This window comes from Podarcis bocagei (genome assembly GCF_964188305.1).
Source record: "Podarcis bocagei genome assembly, chromosome: 8".
Taxonomy (NCBI): domain Eukaryota; kingdom Metazoa; phylum Chordata; class Lepidosauria; order Squamata; family Lacertidae; genus Podarcis; species Podarcis bocagei.
Genome location: NC_138133.1, coordinates 10,493,323 through 10,518,388, shown reverse-complemented (window position 1 = coordinate 10,518,388; position 25,066 = coordinate 10,493,323). Strand labels below are relative to the sequence as shown.

General features: G+C 44.9%; 1 long non-coding RNA gene across 1 annotated transcript in view; it reads right to left on the bottom strand.

Moving 5' to 3' along the window:
• The window catches only part of LOC308593996, a 30,185-nt gene extending 10,109 nt beyond the window's left edge, over window positions 1–20,076 (bottom strand). Inside the window, exons 1-2 of the long non-coding RNA XR_014011200.1 lie at window positions 19,949–20,076; window positions 18,590–18,752 (exon numbers count right to left, since the gene is read on the bottom strand). This is a non-coding gene — a long non-coding RNA (uncharacterized lncRNA). The remainder of the gene's footprint in view (window positions 1–18,589; window positions 18,753–19,948) is intronic.
• Between the last annotated feature and the right edge of the window lie 4,990 nt (window positions 20,077–25,066).

Genomic DNA, 25,066 nt, shown 5'->3' with positions numbered 1-25,066 from the left:
ATGACAAACCTAGGCAGCATCTTAAAAAGCAGAGACATCACTTTGCCAACAAAGGTCCATAAAGTTAAAGCTATGGTTTTCCCAGTAGTGATGTATGGAAGTGAGAGCTGGACCATAAAGAAGGCTGATCGCCAAAGAATTTATGCTTTTGAATTATGGTGCTGGAGGAGACTCTTGAGAGTCCCATGGAATGCAAGAAGATCAAACCTCTCCATTCTGAAGGAAATCAGCCCTGAGTGCTCACTGGATGGACAGATCGTGAAGCTGAGGCTCCAATACTTTGGCCACCTCATGAGAAGAGAAGACTCCCTGGAAAAGACCCTGATGTTGGGAAAGATGGAGGGCACAAGGAGAAGGGGACAACAGAGGACGAGATGGTTGGACAGTGTTCTCCAAGCTACCAGCATGAGTTTGACCAAACTGCAGGAGGCAGTGGAAGACAGAAGTGCCTGGCGTGCTCTGGTCCATGGGGTCATGAAGAGGCGGACACGACTAAACGACTAAACAATAAAAAGGCCAAGGACCGCATTCCTTTCCAGACAACCTTCTGGGGTGAGGGGCATTTGCCAGTGATAGGCAGAGCCACAGCCCAAAGTGGGAGGAGTGATAATTTTGAATGTATAGTGGGCTACTTTCTTCCTGCTCACCCATCCTCTCCTAGATTCCGGTAGGTAGCCGTGTTGGTCTGACACAGTCAATATATATATATATAAATAAAAAAAATTGTCCAGTAGCACCTTAGAGACCAACTAAGTTTGTTCTTGCAATAAGCTTTTATGTGTTTTCTGAAGAAGTGTGCATGCACACAAAAGCTTATACCAAGAACAAACTTAGTTGGTCTCTAAGATGCTACTGGACATTTTTAAATTTTTTAAATTTATATATTCCATCCTGCCCTGTTACCCAAGAAGCATGATGACAGTTCAAGTACACATTCCAACCAGGCAAAAATACTTGTGGAGGCTGCCAAGCAGGGCTGGTAATGGGCATGGCTTGGGAGTGTGTGTGTGTGGCCTGAGGAGGTTGCCTTTGTTAAGGAAACACATCAAGTGCTAGGCGCATATATGACCACAGCAGCCAGAATATTTTATGCAATGAGTTGGAGGCTGCGTACAATTCTTTCCGTATTGATGGTGGGCAAATTATGGGAATAAGCTCTTATGGCAAAACTAGCATACATCAGAATGAGAAAGTAAGCAGAGAAGCGACAAATTTAATTAAAACCGGGTATGCTTCATTGATTATCGCAGAAGCAGATCAGCCTACCCAAATATACAATATTGTTTTTCATTTCTCTAGAATGATCTCTTATAGTGGGCTAGAAAGGAGGAAAACTAAGTAGGCAAGTTTTCCTGCTACTTTAATCATTTCTCTTGGTTCTGTTTCTAAGTTTTGTGAAAACTTTGGGAATATATGGAGTATAATTTTGCATTTATATAATCAAATACATACATAGGGTGCACAGGTCCTTAGGGGGTGTGATTGGTGCTGTTTGGGGTTTAGAGTTATCACCAGTGGTGGACCTTGGCATCTCAAATTTCAGTGGCACCCTGTGCAGTGCCAAAATCCTCTCTCTTGCCTTCCATTGTATGTCATAGTTGTGGCATTTGCTGGGATGTGCAAGAAACTTTGCACTCAGTGTGACTGAATTGGTCGCACTACCCTAGATCCAGCTGGGCTTCTTCTTGATCTACTGCTGTAAATCTGGCCATAAAGGGATATAGTGGTACCTCGGGTTAAGAACTTAATTTGTTCTGGAGGTCTGTTCTTAACCTGAAACTGTTCTTAACCCGAGGCACCACTTTAGCTAATGGGGCCTCCCACTGCTGCGCGATTTCTGTTCTCATCCTGAAGCAAAATTCTTAACCCGAGGTACTATTTCTGGGTTAGCGGAGTCTGTGACCTGAAGCGTCTGTAAGCCAAGGTACCACTGTATTACAAAAACATCATATGTCCTCACATCACAAGGAAAGTGATCCCCAATAACAACAAAACAACAAACTCTAACAAACACCTGAAGTCAGCCCTGTAGAGTTTTTTTTAATAAAAAATATGTTTAATGTTTTAGTATGTTTTGATACATATTGGAAGCCGCCCAGAGTGGCTGGGCCAACCCAGTCAGATGGGTGATGTATAAATAGTAAAATCATCTTCATTATTATTACTTTGGAATAGGACACTCTGATTTTCATCGGAGAAACATCAGAGGGTATGAGAATCTTCTTTCCCCATCTATTCTGTCGTGGGGCAGCTGGCTATTGGAGCAGAGTGGTCTTTCTGGCAGGGATGGGGGAAGTCATATTCCCAGAATCTGCTCCTTCTTTGGTTGATGGATGGTGACCAGTAGTCCCCACCTGATGACGTTCTTCCTGGAAGTCAGGGGTGGGGGTGGGTAACCTCCCAGTGGTCCTTGGTCACCTGGCCAGGGGTGGAGGCCAGAAGGTGCTGCCCTTTGGCTCTGCAGTGGGGGCCTACAAAGTTCACCTGCATATCTGTCCATTTTTGTCAGGGACTGTGCTAAGGACGTGGGTGGCGCTGTGGGTTAAACCACAGAGCCTAGGACTTGCCGATCAGAAGGTCAGCGGTTCGAATTGCCGCGACGGGGTGAGCTCCTGTTGCTCGGTCCCTGCTCCTGCCAACCTAGCAGTTTGAAAGCACGTCAAAGTGCAAGTAGATAAATAGGTACCACTCCAGTGGGAAGGTAAACGGTGTTTCCATGCGCTGCTCTGGTTCGCCAGAAGTGGCTTAGTGATGCCGGCCACATGACCCGGAAGCTGTACACCGGCTCCCTCGGCCAATAAAGCGAGATGAGCGCCGCAACCCCAGAGTTGGTCACGACTGGACCTAATGGTCAGGGGTCCCTTTACCTTTACCTTATGCCAAGGAGGGCTGCACAGATGAGGAATGGTGGGAGCCTCCCCCTTCCCCACTCCTGATGAGGATCCTGAATCTTCCCAGGAGCAGTGGGACAGTATAGATTTAGAACAGTGGTTTGCAGAGGGACATAGTTCAGAAGACCAAAGTTGGGAATAACTGGGTGGTGAACAGTTAGGAGAAGAATATAGGAGAAGAAGAACCAGGAGAGAGAGAGTTAACAGACTCTGGTTTGCTGGAAAGTGTCCAGCCGCTTAGTCCAAGGTCAAGGAGATTAGATAAGGTAGCTGCACAGAAGGCACAGTGGTTGTTAGATCAGGTTGCAAGACAAGGAAGTGATAAGGATGACTCGGGGGAAAGTGGGTGTAAACCTTGATTGGGAGCACCTTTACTCCGAGAAGGGACTTTCGCTGTGATCATTAAAATCTCTTTAAATGATAAGAGACTATTTTTGCTTTGTTCTGCTTATCCACAGCCAAAGGAAGGGAGGGAGCTGCTTCCCTGAAGCCTGACATTTTATTTTTATTTTTTTATAAATATTTTATTCAGTTTTCAGACATAGAATAGAAAGTCACATACCAAACACATAGAATCCCTTCACCAAAGAAATAACAAACAAGAAAACATACAATTACACCAACAAACAATATAAAAAAGAAAAAAAACACAACTGTCTATAACACTTTTTTTGTGTAACTAACTGGACTTCCTCACATCTCCCTACCCTGCATTCTCTGTGATAAAAATAACAGCAATTTATTACCTTGTTTCATTTCTTATTTTATACCTCTCAAATGTTATATTTCTAGACTGCTGAAGCCTGACATTTTATGTGCTGTTATGAGGGATCTTAAGGACATTTCGATTGAACTGGGCTCCCGATCACGAGTGTACATCTTAATAACAATAGGGATGTTTCTTTACCCCTTGGAGGAGGGATATGGCTGTATTGCCATAGCTGCCAACTTTTTCCTTTTCTTGCGAGGAATCCTATTCGGAATAAGGGAATTTCCCTTAAAAAAAGGGATACGTTGACAGCTATGTGTATTGCAACCTGGCATCGACAGCAGCCCTTGTTCTTCATGAAAGCAAAAAGTGATCTCAGTGATAAGGAGCTACCTACCCACCTCAATATATATATATATATTTAAAAGGTAACCACAGATTCATGGTCCAGTTTGGCATGGCACAGTTTTGAGAAGATGACTGGGTGATTAATCACCCCCCCATTGCTTATTGAAAGCGTAATATTTGAACTGGCAATTTTATGGGTCAAGGGGGGCTGCTTTAGAAGATGCACAGATTTCAGTGCCTTGATGCATAGCTACTCAGTTCAAAGAGTGGCAACAGATTTTCTTGACAGTCCCAATTAGCTCATCTGTCCAGTGGCTGTTGCTGTAAAAGTCCTCGACCAAAAGCTTTTGCAGCACCACCTGCTAAACCAGGAGCATGTAAGAACACTTGCCTTTTAAAAACTGTCTGCGTTTCCTGTTCATTTACTGCAGAAGGACATGTGTATGTGTGTTCGCGTGCTGCATTTTTATTTTGTTTTGTTTTGGCCATGACAAATTGCAAACTTGATAAATTACACTTCTAAGCAATCTGATTCTACAGACGGAAATAGGAAAACAAGGGATAGCGCTCTTGGCTGAACATGCCTCTTGCCCTCTAAGGTATAGCATCTCACTTCGGTGGGGGCAGGGTGGGGGTGGAATTATCTCATGTCAATTATTTAATTTTTGCAGAGAGATAAAACAGTTCCTGCCACATTTTAAATTCATTCCAACTGGCCAGAAGCCAATCTTAAAAATCTTCCATGAATGCATTCTTCATCAAGTTCAGAAAGTGTCTGTTCCTTCTGATCTGCACCCCCCAAACAGAACAAGGGTTCGGGCTTGTCTTGAGGTGGGGTTAGAAGCAGTGGCGTAGCGTGGGTTGTCAGCACCCGGGGCAAGGCAAGTAATTTGCACCCCCTAACCCGTGGATTTGTGCCCCCTAACCCTAACCCCCAGATGTTGCGCCCGGTGCGGCCGGCCCCCCCTGCACCCCCCACGCTACGCCACTGGTTAGAAGTAGGTCTTAATTAACTAGGGTTTGCTAGTGACGAACAGTCCTGCAATTTGTCAAGAGAAGAGGGCTTCTAAGCATGTGAAAAGGGCTTTATTTGCCAGGCCTGCACATAACTCTCTGCTTTTTTTAAAAAAAAAAACTACTAAAAAATAATTCCACTTCCTCAGTTAATTACGCAGCTCATGCAAATTTGCATATATTCTGTTCATTTGCATAAGTTATTCAGCTTCTGTTAATCATGGGGTGTGTGTGTGTGAAATGAATTATGCTGGGCACTGAAGCCCCACCTCCTGGTCACTGGAAATCCTCATCAGAGTCCCAGTTTAGCTTTGGAGATTTCACTAGACAAGGCTCACGTGCTTTCCAGCCTATTTTCTCGGATGCAAGTCCTAGGAACTTGCCCTTTAAAAAGGAAAAAAAAAGAAGGAAAGAAAGCTGAGATTCTTTGGCTGCTCAGTTCTGCACTCAGTACCAGATTCTCCGACTCATTTGCACTTACAGTGGTGTGACAGGATGTGTCCTTCGGCATCTCTCTGCTTCACCCTCCGAAGTGGGACCCACAACAAAACATTGCCATGGTATGCTGCTATCCTCAGGCCGCCTTGGCCCCTTCACCCTCCTCTCCCTTAGGATTCTTAATATTTGGTGTGTGTAATTCTGTAGACCTTCCCTCTTTTCATTGAGGCACCGGCTGCTCCCAAGCCATGGCTGTTGGCACTTGCCACCAGAGTTTGCTATTGGAGCAGCGGTTCTCAAATGTTTTCCTTTGGGCCACACTTTCAGAATTTGCTCGTGCCACGCTGAATTTTTTTATTGATAAGAAAACACATACAGTGCTTGATTAATAACATAGAACACAACTACTTTATAATATGATCATGGCACATCCAGAAAGTATAAAACAGGCATGTCCAACAGGTAGATTGTGATCTACCAGTAGATCACTGGACATCTGTGGTAGATCACTGGTAGATCACTGTCCCCCCACCCCAAAGAAGCTCAACAACTTTGGCTCTCACTAAAAAAAGCTTAATAACTTTTCCCTGCACCCCTTGGACTTTTTACAAATTACTTAAAAAGACAACAAAATGAATTGGATTCCTTGGCAGGTTTTGAATAAACATACACAAATTTATTGATTGTTAACATAGCATAGCAGATAGATAATATAAGGATTTATACAATTTTACAGTATGCAGAGAATAATATGTGCTGAAAAATCAGAGAGAGGAGCTGAGGGAAGTCTCGGGGGGGAGGGAGGGCTTGATGGGGAGGTGGGGGGGAAATAATGGATATGATATGTTTTGATATTTTGAAACTTTTAAAAAAATGAACTTCTCCCTCCACCCCTAAAAAACAGGGCTTTCCCTCCTCCCTAAAAAAAAGCTAAACAACTTTGACCTGATCCCCCCAAAAGGGGATAGATCACTGCCAGTTTTTAAGATCACAGTCTCTTGGGAGTTGGCCACCCCTGGTATAAAACAATGCAGCTACATAAGGACATGTATTCTTCCCAGAATAGAATGATAAAAGAGCCTCTTACATGTGTACCTTAAGCATATATACAAGCTCAATGAGAGGTGCCAGCTTGCTTTTGCTGGGTAATCTGATTTATATTAGGTCTAATTTGAAACAAACAAGCTCTCATCTCCTCATCGGCACAAAAAAGCCTTTCTCTTTTCTGATCTTTCATTTGTCAGGGTTGAAAATCCCTGTTCACAACAATATGTCATGGAGAATGGTAGAAGAATAGGCAATGCTCTTGAAGAGAGGCGTGGATACTTTTTCTGGTTGTGCATCCAAAACCAAACTGTTTTTATACTCTATACTGAAATGTTTAAGTGTTTCTTTGCTTGTTCTTGCGTCACACCCTTGGAGAACCACTGTATTAGAGGGACACTAGCATTACTGTCATAATTCTCCACCTAAAGGTACTTATACTTAAACTGTGTCTCGTTCATACTTTGGAAGCAAATAGGTAAGAGAAAAAAGTCTGCTATTGTACAGTATGGTCTTTGTTCTGCATGGACTGGTTTATTTTTGTGCTGGGAAAATGACATTTTGCTCAACCTTTGGCGCCTTATTAAATATTTGAAAAAAAACAAACGAACCCACTGCAATCACCTTTCAGAAACATGTTCCTATATCTCATACACTTATTCTCAGCTGTATATATGTTTAGGACCCCTATTGCATTTTTAAATTACTGTCCTCTACCCTGGGACTTTATGATGAAGGGCAGGTAAGAAATCAAAATAATACTAATATCACTAATAATACCAATAGTGATACTAATAATGTTTATAGTGATAGCAGCAAATATGCATTTTTCATTACTGATAATGAAAATAATGGGTATTTGTTGCATCCCTGTTCAAGGATGCGCCCAGAGCAAGTTCCCACAGTCATGTCTCTGTGCTTTATGATCAGCTGTGCCAATAGTTCCAAGAAGATCAATAGAGTACATCTGACCCTGTTCACCTCTTCTCAGAGATCATTGACCAAGTGACTGGCAGTGGAGCACAAAGCCAATATTACTCAGGTACTTTGTGAATGAATCCACGGAATATTATTAAAGGGGGTACCAAGCTTGTTTTCTCCCGCTCTGGAGGGTAAGACTCGAACCTATGGCTTCAAGTTACAAGAAAGAGATTCCGACTAAACATACGGAAAAACTTTCTGACAGCAAGAGCTGTTCGACAGTGGAACAGTCTCCCATGGGAGGTTGTGAACTCTCCTTCCTTGGAGGTTTTTAAGCAGAGGTTTAGATGACCATCTGTCACGGACGCTTTAGCTGAGATTCCTTTATTGAAGGTGGACTAGATGACGCTTGGGGCCCTTCAAACTCTGATTCTCTGGGTTGCAATGTTCCTTGTTGCCTCAGGATAGAAAGAAAGGTTCCAAACTTAAGCCACTACAACTTGGAGGCACATCAAGCTATTTGCAGCTCATTGGTCATAAATAGAGGCCCACTAGGACCTTTGAGTATGACATGTCCTCCAACAGAGGTGCTGCCCCTCCCTGAACACCTCATACACCCTGTGGTACTTTGTCCATCTTTGGTCCCCATCCTGCACTCAGCTCTCACCTGTAGCTCCTAGAAGCTGTCGGCATGCAACAGTGGGCACACCCTGAGAATTGGCTTTGACTGGCCAGCTAAACCAGGTGAGGGTAGCTGATGGGTCTCAAACCCTCAATGGACTTCCCCTGCATGCAAAGACAGGCTCTGGTGGATGGAGCAGATGAGACCAATAGCGGGTCCAGAGGTCAAGAAAGTGGTTTCTGCAGGTGCTGTAGAGGGAAGTGAGGGGCAGATGAGGCTCGTCAGCCTGGGAAGGGAGCCAATCTAGGAGAAAGAAAACTCTGATTCTAAACCTCAGCTGCCTTGTGGGACATCTCTGGGAGAAGAACTTCCCTAAACAGGGCTGCCTTCAGATGTCTTTTAAAGAGAAGATAGCTGCTTATTTCCTTCACATCTGAAGGGAGGGCGTTCCACAGGGTGGGCGCCACTACCGAGAAGGCCCTCTGTCTGGTTCCCTGTAGCCTCACTTCTCGCAATGAGGGAACCGCCAGAAGGCCCTCGGAGCTGGATCTCAGTGTCCGGGCTGAACAATGGGGGTGGAGACGTTCCTTCAGGTATACAGGCCTCCTTCCAGCAACTCCTGCAGCCAAGCTGGTGCTAAACCTCTTTCTCTGCTTTCCTTTGGACCACATCAGTGAGGCTGAGAGGGAGGTCTTGGGCAGTCCAGGACCTTCATACATATTGCCCAGTCTTGTGCCTCAATTAAGTGCTGAAGGGGTTTGACTTTGCCCCTGGAGGTGCACTCCATTGCTTCTTGAGACAGATGAATGCCAGTGAAGAACCTTTGAGGCCAGTATCATAGCTCAATGGCAGAGTATGTCCTTTACATATAGAGGACACTAGGTCCTACCTCCGGTTAAAAATGACCTGGTAATGGAGTGGTATGGAAAATTTCTGCCTGAGACTCTGGAGAGCTACTAGTCAGAGTCAAGAGTACTGAGCTAGGTGGGCAAAGAGTCTCTGACCTGATATGAGGCAGCTCCCTGCGATAAGTCTCCTGTTATTGCTGCTTTCCCGAAATTGCAAGAACTGAGAGGCTGCCATGTGTGCCGCTGGCTACTGCAGCACATGGCTCTTTGGTCTGGATGGATCAAACAGACTAAGCATGAATTTGTTTTATTATGCTTGTGCCCTTGTCATCTCCTAGTGTGGTCCACATGGTGGCCCTGATATCTGGGCCCTGATCAGGTCTACATCTGCTCAGCTTCAGCCCTGGTTGCTCCCAAGCCGTTCAATTAAGCAGTTGTTATGAGGATGGACTGTGTTGTTGCAACTCTACCTGGAAGGTTTTCTGCCTATATTTCTGGAAAGCGTTCAAAGAACTGTTTTGTTGTTGCTTCCCATTAGAGAAGAATGCTTCTTTTCTCCTGCCAACCTTTTCTGCACACGCGATGAGTTTCAGAAGAGGCTCCAGGTGAAGCGTTTGAGGTGCTGAAAGCCAAAAAACCAAGGACATTTTTCTTTTTCTTTTCAAGAATCACTTCCCATATTTCCTTAGGGATTCCGCTGAACTGAGTACGAGCTTGATTGAAAGGGGGAACCTTTATGCAATATTTGTTTAACATGTCTTTAATATAGTATCGAACATCATACTTTTGAAAGACATTTCAATTGCACTATTAGTTCACACAATGTTTGACTATGAATGATTTGCTGTATAAAGAGACTCTCAGCAGAAAAATGGTTTTTTTTAAAAAAACTTTTTTGCTCGGTAATTTGTAAGAATATGTTATTCATAAGGGGCAAGTTTAACTCGGCAAAACTCATTGTCACCTTTTCCACTCATAGTTTAGCCAACCAGTTCCCAAACCTGGCTTCCTCCAGGTTTTCTCTGGAGCTTGCCAGAGTGACTCATTTTATACAAAACCATCACCTTCTTATTAAATTCTATTTTATTTGTATATTATCAAACTTAGCTACTGTTGTTAAGCTATATGTAAGCAAATACAACCATGAGTTTTTACCCATTACATAATTCTGAGAGAGATGAGAACAAAAACAAATCTAAATGCACAAGACTAGAATATCAGATATTGATACAAAGGTAGCCAATATGGTACCCTTCAGATGTTGGAGCATAACTTCCATCCATCCCAACAGGTGTGGTCAATAGTCAAGGCTGATGGGAGTTGCAGTCCAACCACAGTTGAGGGGAACCACATTGACTACCCATCAAGAGGGTCACTAGTTTATTTTATTTCTTTCATAATTTTTTTTAATACCACTTGATTGTAAAAAAGGAAAGCTGTTTGCTAGAGGTTTGTTTACCAATCAGTTCGTTCTAATAGTTAATATACACCTCCCATCTTTCTAAAATGTTATTTTAGTAGGTGGCCATTATATGGTATAGCTACAGCAGCGACCCACTTCTCATAGTTTATTGAACTACAGTGGTACCTCTGGTTAAGTACTTAATTTGTTCCGGAGGTCTGTTCCTAACCTGAAACTGTTCTTAACCTGAGGTACCACTTTAGCTAATGGGGCCTCCTGCTGCTGCCGTGACACCGCCGTGCGATTTCTGTTCTCATCCTAAAGCAATGTTCTTAACCTGAGGTACTATTTCTGGGTTAGCAGAGTCTGTAACCTGAAGCGTCTATAACCTGAGGTACCACTGTATATTAAGGACAAAAAAGAAGACTGGACCACACTGATAGTTTGTTTAAGAGCAATGTGTTACTTTGTATTTTTTGCCAACATTTATTTTGTAACTATTTTAAGACTGTTTCCAGTAAAGCTTTGAAACTCATTCTTGTGGTGGAGAACAAATTCACCTCTACTCTGCACAAACTCCAGATCAGGGATTCCATCTGTGGCAGCTCTAAGACAGACTAGTTATAGCTGAAGGGACATTCTTTCACCTCTGGTGGACCTGTCCAAAAGTGAAGGCCTTCTGGGAAATGATCTACAATGAGTTAAAAAAGGTATTTAAGTATACCTTTCCCAAGAAACCAGAGGCATTCCTTTTGGGCATTGTTGGCCAGAAAGTGTTAAAGAAGGATAGAACATTTTTTATGTATGCAACAACAGCAGCAAGAATACTTATCGCAAAGCACTGGAAGACACAAGATTTGCCCACACTGGAAGAGTGGCATATGCAATTGATGGACTATATGGAACTGGCCGAAATGACTGGCAGAATCCGTGATTTGGGAGAAGAGACAATGGAGGAGGATTGGAAAAAATTCAAGGACTATTTACAAAAATATTATAAGTTATATGAATGTCAATAATTTGCATGAATCTAAAAATTAAGCTCCAGCAATAAGATTTTGTATATTGGAAATTAAGATATGACTATGAAAGGACTAAAGTTTAAAATAATATTGTGTTTATTTTAGGGCAAAAGTAAATTGATAATAAGTATTTTGAACCCAAAAGAGAATTATTTGAAAGTATTAATAACACATGAAACAAGCTATTAATTTGCTGATATTTTTATTGTAAAGAAAGCAGGGTGAGGGAGACGTGGGGAAGTCCAGTCGGTTACGGAAAAATGTAATGGAAAGTTGGATTTTTTTGTTTTTCTTTTCTTCTTTTTTCATTCGCTATCTGACTTTATATTTATATCTGGAAAAAATCAATAAAAATTTATTTTAAAAAAAAAGACAGACAAGTTATACGGCTCACTTGTCAAACCCTCACACACGATGTCTCTGACTTTTCCAAGCCCCACCTGATTTGGGTGCTGACACGCTTTTGTGAAAATTCAACTGCCTATACCTCTACTACACCCAGATGGTTATGGGGCTCTCTTAGGAAAAGTTGCCCTAAGTACGTTGTTAAACTTGAAGCTGACCCCAGAGGTTGGGTTTTCCTGTTTTTGTTTTGCTGCAACCAATGTCCATGTTTTATTGCAGATCAATCGTGTAGCAAACAGTCACAAATACGTTGAAAATGAAACAAAAGTGGAGAGGGTGCACCTCCACAGGAACATACCTCCACATTTGGTGGGAGTGCCCCAAAATCCAACTATTCTGGAAAACAGCCATGCAAGAAATATGTAAAATAACTAAGCAAGTATTAGACATCACCCCAGAATTGGCCCTACTAAACATCTTCCAAGACAACAATGCCCATTTACACCACAAAGAACTCATAACCCACCTTTCAGCAGCCAGAAACACCATAACCAGACACTGGAGAGACCTGTCAGGAGTAAGCATGGACCAATGGTACCAAATAGTATGGGAAACAGCCCTACTAGAAAAAGTAACCAATAAACTGAAACTGACACGGGGACAAACAGAAGAAGACGCCTTCACCCCGGTTGGCTCCCCTTTATCACATACACAGCCCAACAAAACAACAACAATAATCCACCAACAGTATATAAATCAATATGGCTAACCTGATCCAAAACACCCACCCACCCCACTCACACACGAAAACAAACATCACCACAGCCAATCACAAACAAACAACCACACCCTAGGCCAACCCCAACCTCTCTCACCACCAAAGGAACACAAGTGAACAGCACGAACAACGCTGACACCAAACCCTACATACATTAAGCCTAACAGAAACATCACCACCCGACCCCACCCCACCCATCTTACCCCCCTCCACCCCTTCTTTTTCCCCCCTCCCTAATGTCTCAACAAATGAAACGGATTTGTAAAAATGTTACATGGAAAAAATATGAGAGACATTACACTTACTTCTGTAAAACAAGAAAATCTTTAAGAAAATAAAAAAATAAAAAAATATAAATATGAACAAAAGAAAGAAAGAAAGAAAGAGAGAAAGAAAGAAAATGAAACAAAAGAACAGCAGCCGCCGCCATCCCATCCCATTTGTAATGTCTCATGATAGAAAGTGAGGCAAATTCTAAGGATATTGAAACAGGGCCCTTGTGATCTTAGTGTCACCTCATTGATTGTGCAGATGCGTTAAGTAAAACGGATGAGTTTTGGGGAGGGGGGAGAATGTACCTTGCAGGAATCCATCCTCTTGTTGAATTTGTCTAACATCTTTGTTGATAGTTTAACAGCCAATTTGACATCGGAAACGTCTGTTCACTGCCTTGTTGAACCCTTGTCTAGAAATCTTCCGCTTAAAACCAAAAGACAGACTAAGGGAATTTGAGACTGGCTGGTGATGGAGGAGAAGGAGGTCAGTAGCTGGGAGAAAGAACATTTTCTGCAACTCGCCTTCAGTCAATTTAACTGCAAGACAAACTCAGGGTGATGAGAGCTGTACCAAGTGAGTATGTGCACTGACATGTCACTGAGTGCGTTTCATGATTCATCAGGCACACAGTGATTGATTGGACCTGCAGACTGGCAGAGTCCAGAACACACACACACACACACACACACACACACACACACACACACAGAGAGAGAGAAATAATCTGTGGTTTTTCAGGCACTCTGTGATTGACTGATTGATTGATTGACAGGCTGGCAGCAGCTAGATCCCTCCCTCCCACCTTCCTATGACTCAAAAATATTTGATTGCTGATTTATCATACACAGGTTATTGATTGGCACATTGGCAAAGCTCCAAATTTTATACATCAAAGATTACGTTTTATTATTTGTCAGAAAAGAGACTCCCTCCTCCACCGCTTGATGTGGCCTGCCAGATTTTACTGTTGATGCATGCATGCATTTTCATAATAGAATCGAGCCCTTGTTATACAAGTGTCGGAACAGTGGTTTTTAGACTTACTTCCTTCGGGAAACCTGTTCCAAACTGACTCATCAGCTATGGAATCCTGCCTGCTGCAAAGTATTCTGGTGAACGCCCACCAACCCCGGAAGGCATGGCCAGTGGCCAGGAATCATGGCCACTGGTCCCATCACCTCCTGGCTCCATGATCACTGCAGATGGTGACAGCAAATTAAAAGACGCCTGCTTCTTGGGAGAAAAGCAATGACAAACCTAGACAGCATCTTAAAAAGCAGAGATATCACCTTGCCAACAAAGGTCCATATACTTAAAACTATGGTTTTCCCAGTAGTGATGTATGGAAGTGAGAGCTGGACCATAAAGAAGGCTAATCGCCAAAGAATTGATGCTTTTGAATTATGGTGCTGGAGGAGACTCTAGAGAGTCCCATGGACTGCAAGAAGATCAAACCTATCCATTCTGAAGGAAATCAGCCCTGAGTGCTCACTGGATGGACAGATCCTGAAGCTGAGGCTCCAATACTTTGGCCGCCTCATGAGAAGCGAAGACTCCCTGGAAAAGACCCTGATGTTGGGAAAGATGGAGGGCACAAGGAGAAGGGGACGACAGAGGATGAGATGGTTGGATAGTGTTCTCGAAGCTACCAGCATGAGTTTGACCAAACTGCAGGAGGCAGTGGAAGACAGGAGTGCCTGGTGTGCTCTGGTCCATGGGGTCACGAAGAGTCAGACACGACTAAACAACAACAACAGTTCAGCAATATTTGGAGGGCCACATCTTCCACACACCTGTGTGCAGCTGATTCATTCAGGACACTGACTAACTCTTACAACAGCAGGTTAAAACAGAGATCCTCCAAGGAATCTGTCCACATCTCATCATGGGGCCCTTGAGAAACTTCTGAGAAACCCTGGGATGCAGTTTGAAAGCCATATGCATAAGACTTTGCAGGTTATCAATATTTTCTGGGCATGCCTGCGTTATTAGGCTGTAACACAGTCTCACAATTGGGAATAATGGCCAGTCCGCTGTGTTTATGAAATAGCAATTTCATGCAGGGTACAGCGCCACAAAGCATGTCTTATCTCTGTTCATGTGCAGACTCGCTTCTGAAAACATACCTCTGAAAGATGAGTGGCTAATTATACCAATAAGGACCTACTGCCCCTTGCTCCCTATAAATAGTATCCTACCTTCCCTTTGTTAAAATAATTGTTTACATGCAATTATTCAGTTAAATGCACCCCACTTTAAAACAGATTTTAAAGCAGGCATAGGCAAACTCGGCCCGCCAGATGTTTTGAGACTACAGTTCCCATAATCCCTGACTACTGGTCCTGTTAGCTAGGGATGGTGGGAGTTGTAGTCCCAAAACATCTGGGACACTTTCACATTATTAACCCTATGGTGAAATAATGCAGGTTTGGGTGCCATGCAAGACTACATAATTCTCTCCTTAATGGGCTGAGTACACATGAGTTTGGAAACAAAATGGGGCCACCAAAAAATTAAGGCAGAAACTTCTGTATACTCAGGGGATGCACAAGTATGCAGAAATAAAATTAAAATGTAAATATGGGAATTAAAAGAAAATGATGTTTAGCCTCTGCACTGAAAAAATAAAAAATTGCCGACAGGAACTTGTGAGCTTATAGAAAGCAGCTGAGCCTAGAGAGAAAATGAGGGAAGCTTTAAAGCAGAAGGAGCCAACATGGGACTCAGCTACACAGCTGCAAATAAAACGTTTTGTTTGTTTTAAGTGCAATATACAGTGTGACACTAGATGGCGATGGTGAGCCTTATGGAAAATTCAATGTATTTTTTTTAAAACGCTTAAAAAACAAAGCATTTTCAGAACATTTTTTATATGTGTGTAGATTCTACCATGGTGAACTTCTGAAGCCGCTGGACTACAGCTTCCATCAGCCCCAACCATTATGGCCACTTGTCAGGTGGTTGGCATCCATCTATCTTGGGAGACAATGAAAGAGTGTGCCTTTGGGGGTGAAATCAAACCACTGGATTTAGAGCACCGGCTGTGTCTGTAGAGACCGACACGGGAGAGACAGGCTTCGTTGCAGCTGGGGCAGATGAAGGTGTCCGGTTGTGCTGCTGCACATGCACCACGGCGTTTCTTCTCTCTGTGCTCCTCCCAGTGGTCATTCCTCCTCTGGTCACTGCTCTGGATATGCAACCCAACTGTCTGCCTCCAGGCTCCGCAATTGTCTCCAAGGGATTCCTATACAGCAAAGTTGAAGTTGCCACCCTTCATGACTTGTTTGCAGACATCTTTGTACACAGTGTTTGCCTGCCTGGTCTTTGGGGAGCCTGCCATCTTCCACTCTGTGGAATGGACATGAGCAAGCCAACATAGACGTCGCTGAGACAGGTGTGTGAACATGCTTGGAATGTTGGCTTGGGAGAGCACATACTTGCTTGAAACTCTGCCTGCCATGTGATGCCCAAAATCTTCCTTCCTGATGTGGAAGGCATTGAGGTATCACTCCTGGTGGGTGCAACTTGCCTATGACTCACTTCCATAAAACAGTGTGGTCCACACAGAAGTCTGGGGTGCTAGGCATTGTTGTCCACCAATATCTGGAAGATATCACCTGGTTTAGCCAGCCAGTTAAAGCCGTTTCCCAGTGTGGCTGCTGTTGCATGCTGACAGCTTCTAGAAGCCACAGGTGAGAGCTGAGAGCACAGAAACTAGCCCAGAAGGAGCATGGCGTGTCACCCCCACCAGAGGCACTGTTGTTGTTGTTTAGTTGTTTAGTCGTGTCTGACTCTTCGTGACCCCATGGACCAGAGCACGCCAGGCACTTCTGTCTTCCACTGCCTCCCGCAGTTTGGTCAAACTCATGCTGGTAGCTTCGAGAACACTGTCCAACCATCTCGTCCTTTGTCATCCCCTTCTCCTTGTGCCCTCCATCTTTCCCAACATCAGGGTCTTTTCCAGGGAGTCTTCTCTTCTCACAAGGTGGCCAAAGTATTGGATACTCAGCTTCAGGGTCTGTCCTTCCAGTGAGCACTCAGGGCTGATTTCCTTCAGAATGGATAGGTTTGATCTTCTTGCAGTCCATGGGACTCTCAAGAGTCTCCTCCAGCACCATAATTCAAAAGCATCAATTCTTCGGCGATCAGACTTCTTTATGGTCCAGCTCTTCCATACATCACTACTGGGAAAACCATGGCTTTAACTATATGGACCTTTGTTGGCAAGGCGATGTCTCTACTTTTTAAGATGCTGTCTAGGTTTGTCATTGTCAGGAGGCACTACTCCTTCCCTAACTTCCCATTACACAGAGAGTGATCTCTTCATGACAAAAAAGGAGGCGCATGCAAATCTCCCATCTTTTGTAGCACTTGTATTGCCTGCCTTTGGGCCAAGGAGAAACAGAGCTCTGTTAGCCCTACTGTGAGTAGGTTCTGGCCCCGCACTTGGAAAGACTTGGCCCATTGGTGAATGTTGACATTTCCCACCACATCTAAATATTTAAACAAACCCTGTGAGAAATAAAAAAAATTCCTTCCTGTAGCACCTTAAAGACCAACTAAGATGTATCTGAAGAAGTGTGCATGCACACGAAAGCTTATACCAAGAACTAACTTAGTTGGTCTTTAAGGTGCTACAGGAAGGAATTTTTTTTATTTGGACTATGGCAGACCAACACGGCTACCCATCTGTACCTGTGAGAAATGTTAGAAGAGCCTGTCATTTACCCGTAAATTTTAAAGCCAACTTAGTGGCTTCCATGATGGCTGTCCAAATGAAACCCACATCACCATCATGTACAAGCAGAAGGCAATGTGTCAATGGCAACGTTCATGGCTAGGATTTCTTGACATTTGCCACTGAGGTTCATGTCAACATCTACCAAGTTTCTGGCACCAAACGCTAAAATATAAACGATACTTTTTCTCTCCACAATACCGAGGTCTTTGTTATTGCAGGGCACAAACGAACCTGCTTTAATAGTGAGTTATTGACCCAATAAATGTTACATAGGGAGGAAAAATATATATCCTAGCATGCAACACAGATGTGCACTACTACAGCGGCCCCAATGGGTGCATACAGATGATATTTTACCACGTGGTAAAGTATTGTAATTGCATGATTAAGAGGTAACATGCAAAGATATGCATTTTGAGTGTCCCACCTCACAAGGTTAAAGGAGAACCTGGCACTTGAAGAAGGGTAATAGCCCCACAAAACTAGGGTTCTAAATCACATGTGTAACCAGGATCCCCGCTCCAGTTCTCCTGCCTCCAATGTGTGGGTGGCAGCTGACAGTGCCTGCAGAGCACACCTGACTAGGGCTACAGACAAGTTGCTTACCAAATGATTACTTGTGCATTGTAGAAAGTTTATCCTGATAAATATGGCAGTCAAATATGGAATCAATAGGTGAGGTTCATGTGGTCGAATATTTCACCACAGGTAAATAAACTTTCCTCTGGACGTGTAAAACTGTAGCCCTGTCCCTTAGTGCCCCCCTTGCATGAGTGGGGAAAAGCAGGGTTTGTGGGGTGATGGACACACATTGGCCTCTACCAGACGGCCCACCCCTGAAGCCCTCTATGCATTTGGCCAAACCTCCATCTCCTCCTCCTCCTCCTCGGCTTTTATTGCGCTAGCCATAGGCCATGACATCATTCAGAAAAATAACAAAAGGAAAAACAACAATAACCATAAAGATCATCAGGCATCACACATACAATATAAACCACGGTCACAGCTACTAAGATTGTTTGTTGCATAAAATAGAATAGCAGAAGATTCTCTAGTAAAATGTGCCAAATTAAATATCCAAATCTCCTTTGCAGTTGACCACTATTTTATCTAGTTCTTTCCTCCCGATCTTCTTAGCTGCCAATGCATAGAGTGCTACTTTATAAGTTACAAAGTCATTTGGGTCAAACCTTTGCAGAGGGAGAGTCTCTTATACTTGTGTAGGTTCCCCACATGATCTGATACATCAGGATTCTAAGTCACACAGGGAGCCTCTATGTGTTCAGCAGATGTCCCACGGCAGAAGGTCAGCCTGAAATTGTGGAAGACTCCAGGGCTGGGCTGTGATAGGAACTGCATGAAAAGGAACAAGTGGAGAAGGCTTAATTGGGTTCTAATATAAGGCTCCCCCCCCCCCAACACGCTTGCTTTCTATGTGCAGTAACTTTTGTGTGTGTGTGTGTGGAGCAGCATTAAACCATTTGAACCCTTGGCTGAATTTGGGAAGGGGCTATATTACAATAAAACGGAATCTGCATTCTGAAAAGGCAAGAATGAGGCCTGAATCTTTGTGGGCAGGTGGACAGTTTGCATCCTCAAGTTATTACAATCATGCACTATGAAGAACGCTTAGCATTTCTACAGTGCTTTGGAGTGTGTGGAACAACTTCAGCATGATTATCCCAGGAAACAAACAATATCCCCCAGCCTGGTGACCGCCAGTGTGACCAATAGTCAGAGATGATGGAAGCCATATTCCAAGACATCTAGAGGGCACCAGGTTGGGGAAGCCTGAAGTAAGCGGCCATCACCCTGTAATCTTCAAAGGCTGTTTCACATTTTGGGATATTTTAGGCGTGCAATTAATAATAATAATAATAATAATAATAATAATAATAATAATAATAATATAGAGTGTTCTTAGAAATGGAAAGCATAACCGAGGCAAACCAAAGTTTGCAAATGGGGTATTTCTAGCAGAGAGACAGGAATAGCAGCATTCCCGTTAATTGTACAAACCATGGTTTGCTGTCGTCACATAATGCGCAAATTAATCCTTAAGCGTCAAAAGTGACTGCCTGGGATAAGAATTACACGGAACTGGGCACTCCGGACTTGTGATCCATCCGTTTGGGTGGACTAACGTGGCTTGCAAGGGATGAACAAGGAGCGTCTATGCGTTTCATAAGGGCATGTGCGCACACTTAAAAAGAAATATCGAAAACAACGCTCAAGGGCCAACCACGTGCAGAAGCAGCCTCTCTTTTCCCCGGGTCTCTCCCACAACGACATGCAATTAGTAACAAAATCCAACAGGTGGCACAAAAGTATTTGAATTTTATATTGATCCATCCGGACCCGTCTCTCCCTCCCGCTCCGTTTTGAGCTCTCCAGTTGTCAGCGGCGCTCCAGAGGTGACAGACGGCAGGGCGAGGCTGGGATCCGGCGCGGAGACTTCCCCTGCCTCCCCCGCTTGCTCCCATTCCCAAAAGCTCGGAATCAAAGCGCAGGATTTCGGCTTCCCAGCCGGAGATCCCCCCATTTCCCACCTGAGCTCGACTGCCCGGCCAGCTCTTTAAGGCGCAGCGGGGATGGGAGCCACCGGCGCGCAATGAAGGCGCGGTGGCCAGAGGAGGGCGAAAGCGGGAGCCCCCCGGTAGGCTTTGTTCTAAGGCGGGGAGGCGGGGAAGGAAACGTCCGTTTGCAAGCGGCTTTCTCCAAAGCGAGGACGGCGGAGCTTCAAGGGAAGCGAGCGGGCGAGCAGGGCGAGCGCCCTCCTCGGGCGGCTTAGTGGATGTCACGCCAGGGAACGCGCCTGCTTGGCCATGCTCGCCGCTTCGCCAGGGTTGTTGTTTGGCGCCGGAGGGACTCCCCCTGGAGCTGAATGGAGGTGAACGTGCAGCAAAAGCTGCAGGACTTTGAGGGGTAGTTGCTCTATGCTAGGGAAATGCGCCTCTTCTCTCGAGCTTGCAAGGAAAAGGAGCCTTTTCCAAGCTCCCTCCCAAGCCGCTTTTGAGTGGGGCTGCGGGAGAAGTTGCAAGAGCGCTCCCCGGAGTCGTGCGCCTCTCGAGGAGGAGGCCCTCTGCCCCACCCCGTTCAGTAGGGACCAGCAACCGCCCAGCCTGTCTTGCACAGGGTAAAAAGCCTGTGGAGGAGACAGGTGGGCGCAATAACACAGGGATGGGGAAATCTGTGGCCCTCTCCAGACGCTGGACAGCGGCAGACCTTCTCAAATGTTAGCGGTGCCCTGTGGGGTGCCAAAGTTTGGCGCCCCTCCGCCTCTCACGCTCCATGCTAAATCACAGTAGCAGCTCCCCCCTGACAGCACCCTGAGACTCCGCACCAAGTGTGACCGAACCAGTTTGTTGTTTAGTCGTTTAGTCATGTCCAACTCTTCGTGACCCCATGGACCAGAGCACGCCAGGCACTTCTGTCTTCCACTGCCTCCCACAGTTTGGTCAAACTCATGCTGGTAGCTTCGACAACACTGTCCAACCATCTCGTCCTCTGTCGTCCCCTTCTCCCTGTGCCCTCCATCTTTCCCAACATCAGGGTCTTTTCCAGGGAGTCTTCTCTTCTCATGAGGTGGCCAAAGAATTGGAGCCTCAGCTTCAGGATCTGTCCTTCCAGTGAGCACTCAGGGCTGATTTCCTTCAGAATGGATAGGTTGGATCTTCTTGCAGTCCATGGGACTTTCAAGAGTCTCCTCCAGCGCCATAATTCAAAAGCATCAATTCTTCGGCGATCAGCCTTCTTTATGGTCCAGCTCTCACTTCCACCGAACCAATTGCGCATCCCTAAATCCGCCACTGTGTTGGACTCCACCTGTTGCCAAATAGTCAGGCAAGCTGCAATCCACTTCTTCGGCCTGGGCGAAGCCGAAAAGGATTCGTCGAAGCCTGGGAAAACTCTTCACATCCAGCACAACTGCCAGATCAAGGGGAGGTGTTGCCTTTCTGCAACAGTGCCTGACCTGGTGGTATGTGTCAGTAAAGCCTCTCCTCCTAACAGAGGGGAGGAGTTGTGAGTGGGAGCCTGTTCCCGCGGCCGTAGCGGGGCGTATTCGGCTCCCTGCGTCAATTATACCAGCTGCCGCAACGCACCTGTCAGCCAGCCAATAGGGCTGACTTGCGGGGTGGGGTTTAGCCGCATTCAAGTGGCCGTGGCAGCTCTGTGGCCTCATTCATCAGGTTCAGCGAGGTGGCTCTATTTCAGGCTGATGGCGTTCATTTGTCTGATCATGAAAATAATGTATGGTTCGCTGATATCATCAGAAGCATTAGGGATTTGTTGCAGCTGTGGGGGTATTTGGCAGCGAGCCTCTTTTGGCTCAGGTGGTGGTTAGGCATTGGTATATGCATCGTGTGTTGGAGGGCAGGTTGTGGCCATCACCTACCCCTCCCCTTGCTGGGTATTCCGTTAAAGGAATCCGGCGGTCGTGGAGCCTGTCCAATGCCCACCGTGGCACGACCCCCGGTGACATCAGGGGAAGCTTCCAGTTGTATTTGCATCAACGAGCTCCTCCCACTGGTTGTTATCCTTTGAAGGACTCCTGTTGAGCGGGGTGGAGTCATGTATAGATTGTTTGATCCGATGCCTAAGCCAGTACCCCTCACATGCTGTAACCAATAAAGTTGTGGCCTTCTTTAGCCCATAAACATAAAATACATGTGTCCTTGTGTCTTATTTATCTCTAAGTGGGTCCTCGACTCATAACTATGAACGGTTTTTCAAAGTTTTCTTCTCTTCCTCCATGGCCTCCTTATTTTTATTCAACAGCCTCCACCTCCGAATTGCAGCAGAGACTACTACTGCCCCCCTGGATCCTTCCAGTGCCCCGTGGGGAGCCGAGTATCACCTATTTTGGGAAACATTGACCTAGAGGGATGTTGTCATGTGTCCCTGTTGTTACAAAGGCCTGACTGGCTTCAACTAGAAGTTGGGCATTTGACTTTCAATAGAGAACGGCAATTTTGTGGCGTTCATACAGAGCTCCCGGTCGTCTCACGGATTATTGACCCGTACACCACTAAACCGCTGCCCCTGGTAAAATCACTTCAGTCTCAGTCAGCTTCTAAATTAATAAAGACAAGTGTATTTTATTTCAGACACAAACAAAACTTTTACGGCTTTCCAAACGTTGCTGCTCTTTAATTTCTTAGTCTTATTTTCCTCTCTCTATCTCTTCTACCTCCCCACACTCAAGAACCCACTGCCCTAACTGTCTCTCTATTACCAACTGCCTTTCCCAACCAGCCAACCTACTAAATCCAACCAACTACCCACCCACAACTCCAAACGAACTGGTCTCATGCCAGTCACCCTCTCTATTGACTTTCAGGCATCTCTTGGGCTGTGTACCCACTCCTGTTTACTCAGCGTGCTTCCTGGTTTAGGAAGTGGTGCACACATGCTAACCACAATCCATACCTATCCTGCTCTTCCTTAAGAAAGACTGCATTTTATGGGTTCCCCTCCCACCAGCCAGCTTCAATTGGAATTGAGAAAAAGTACAACCTAGCTGCAATGTTTAGATGGCACTGATATTTTACATGAGCTGGTGGTATATAAATATTTCCATAAATAAAAAGAGGATGCAAAGTGTATCCCACAATAGCAAAGATAAGGTAAAGGGACCCCTGACCATTAGGTCCAGTCGTGACCGACTGTGGGGTTGTGGTACTCATCTCGCTTTATTGGCCGAGGGAGCCAGCGTTTGTCCGAAGACAGCTTCTGGGTCATGTGGCCAGCATGACTAAACTGCTTCTGGCGAACCAGAGCAGCGCATGGAAACGCCGTTTATCTTCCCGCCGGAGCGGTACCTATTTGTTTACTTGCACTTTGACGTGCTTTCGAACTGCTAGGTTGGCAGGAGCAGGGACCGAGCAACGGGAGCTCACCCTGTCGCGGGGATTTGAACCGCCAACCTTCTGATCGGCAAGTCCTAGGCTCTGTGGTTTAACCCACAGCACCACCCACGTCCCTCAATACCAAAGATACTTCTGCACTATCCAGAAAGCTGATTTTTTGTACCATTTCTAGAATAAACAGGAATCAAAGCTTTTTTTAAAAAAGTACTTAAAATTCAAAGCTGAAGATACAAAATTTGCTTCATGATGGTGGGAAGAATTTCATCACAGTACAGTCATAGCTATGTAGGGTTGTGAGAATCTCTGTTGCCCCTTCAGACATTTGAACAGAGCTGGGAGTGGTGGATGAACAGCATTCAATAATGTCCACCAGTGCTTGTAGAATGAAAACTGAATTTACTTCTCAGTTATCTATCTATCTATCATCTATCCTACTGTGTTGGTGAACCATCTGGGTACAAGGCACTTTACATGTTTGACAGGTCCCTGCCCCAAGAGGCTTGCCATCTAAAAATTGACAGAAAGGGTAACTACAGTGAAAGAGGAGGGAAATGAAAGCAATGGGGCAAACAGTGAAATAATATGCTATTATTTCATTTATACATGTACTTTGGTTTAGCTTCTAGGGACGTGGGTGGCGCTGCGGGTTAAACCACAGAGCCTAGGGCTTGCTGATCAGAAGGTCGGCGGTTCGAATCCCCACAACGGGGTGAGCTCCCATTGCTCGGTCCCTACTCCTGCCCACCTAGCAGTTTGAAAGCATGCCAGTGCATGTAGATAAATAGGTACCGCTCCAGCGGGAAGGTAAATGGCATTTCCATGTGCAGCTCTGGTTTGCCAGAAGCGGTTTAGTCATGCTGGCCACATGACTCGGAAGCTGTACGCCGGCTCCCTTGGCCAATAAAGTGAGATGAGCGCCGCAACCCCAGAGTCGGTCTCAACTGGACCTAATGGTCAGGGGTCCCTTTACCTTTACCTTGGTTTAGCTTCAGCAAGGTGTTGGGATTATCGGGATATTCCAGAGTCGGTCTCAACTGGACCTAATGGTCAGGGGTCCCTTTACCTTTACCTTGGTTTAGCTTCAGCAAGGTGTTGGGACTATCGGGATATTGTTTGCTATGGGGCTTTTTCCTTTCAGTCTTTGGGAGATTTTGTACTGTCCCTTAGGAAAGTAAGTTTGAAAGCAGTATGAACTGGCCCTGTGACTAATGGAGGGAGTATTCGTAACATTGTGTCAAAGAAAGGCTCTCCGGAGCAGCACACTTACTAATTTATGGGCTCCGTATCTTTAACATTCTGTAATTAAACCTGATTATAATTAAAGTAATCATAGGCACGTTTCTTAATAAAACCCCAAATTCTAGACTACAATTAGCAAGTGCTCCTAACAAGGGTACAGTGCGCTCAGTTTGATTTACAGCAAATGACTTGGTGTTTCGCAATGTGTCAAATTAGCCGTAACAAAGATGAACTTGATTTAAAATGAAAAAAGGTGCAAAAAATAGTTACACCGAGTGATGCTCTGCTTGTCTGCTGGGGGGAAATGATGGTAAAGAAAGAGTTTTCTCTCACCTGCATCAAAACTGCACAGGGATGGTTACAACTTTGCAGCTTTTTCAGGCAAGAGGAAGGTGTGATATAAAGTCATTTCTGATCACTGCTTGGTCTGGCTCACAGTGGCTATGTCAGATTATGAACTTGGACAATATTTTGGATATCATTTCCAATGAAAAGGATCCTCACTGGTAACTCTTCATAGGAAATGATTATTCTTTGGAGGCTGGATGCCCCAGCATA